Source organism: Patagioenas fasciata, chromosome 11 (genome assembly GCF_037038585.1).
Source record: "Patagioenas fasciata isolate bPatFas1 chromosome 11, bPatFas1.hap1, whole genome shotgun sequence".
Classification (NCBI taxonomy): domain Eukaryota; kingdom Metazoa; phylum Chordata; class Aves; order Columbiformes; family Columbidae; genus Patagioenas; species Patagioenas fasciata.
The window spans coordinates 23,564,331-23,565,489 of record NC_092530.1 but is presented as its reverse complement, the minus strand read 5'-3'; positions in this window follow the sequence as shown (position 1 = coordinate 23,565,489).

Here is a 1,159-nt window from a genome sequence, read left to right as displayed (position 1 = left end):
TATCATAGTGAACTAGACAATTAATGTCCTTCCTCATACATTGCATTGCAGCTGTAACAGAGTAATGTTCAGTGGTTTAAGAATATTTTCATACTTAAGAGAACATTACTCATAATGCATTAAACTAGGTATTTTCATACATTTTATGACAGAGTTTATATTTGTAAATTTTTTGGACTGAAACTAACATGTCCTTTTCCTGCCAGATATGGGTTGTTTTTGTTTTTTAATAAGCAAGGACACCAGCAGGGGTCATCCCACACCTCATTAAATTTATTAACATACAGGCAAATGAACCAATGCCAAAGGTAAAATTTGAACCTGGGTCTCTGGAGTCCTCCAAATCAAAGTAGCGGAAATCAGTACGTGCATCACACTAACTTTCAGTAGTCTGAACTGTGTCAAGTTTTTAGTCTCTAAAGGAAAAGTAATATTGCAATAACTCTAATCTAGTAGAGAAAACTATTATTAAGTTTATGATCTTAAATTTTATAAAATGTTTTAAGTTAACTGAATTCCATTCCCAACATTGGTTTTCTTAAGACCATCAGTGAACAAATGCAGTAAGTCTTCTCCTTTCCCATTAACTCAGGCCTGTTTTACTTCAAGTTTTACGTTATCACCTTCAATTTACATTTCCTTCCTGGAGAATATTGAAACCATTTTTATTAACAAGTACACAGTCAAGCTTTATTAAGCCTTATTAGCTTCTAAATAATTTTTAGATGCAAATATTATTGTGCGATTTAAACAAACAGCCCTTATTTACAACAAAACCAGTTTTGTTTTGTCTATTGTAAATCCTTATGCAACTGGGATGGTGATCTGCATATAAAGTAGGCCAGGCTTTTCAATTCCTTATTAAAGCAATTGATGGAGTCTGAAAGAAGCACACTGTTTCCTTTTCATAAATAGGTTACTGCACATAATAATCCTTTATTATCATGCGGAGATTGAAGTGGCCTCTGCTGACTGAGTTTTAGAGCTTTACTATAGTTAATAATACAGTATCTACAACTTTGAGAAATTTTCAGCAATAGCATTTGAGCTATAAATAACTACAATCAATGTTGTTCTAATCAGGACGTTGCCAAGAGGAAGTTGCTTTATATTTAAGAGCTAAAGAGGCTGTGCATGTATATTGCCAGCTATCTGAGTC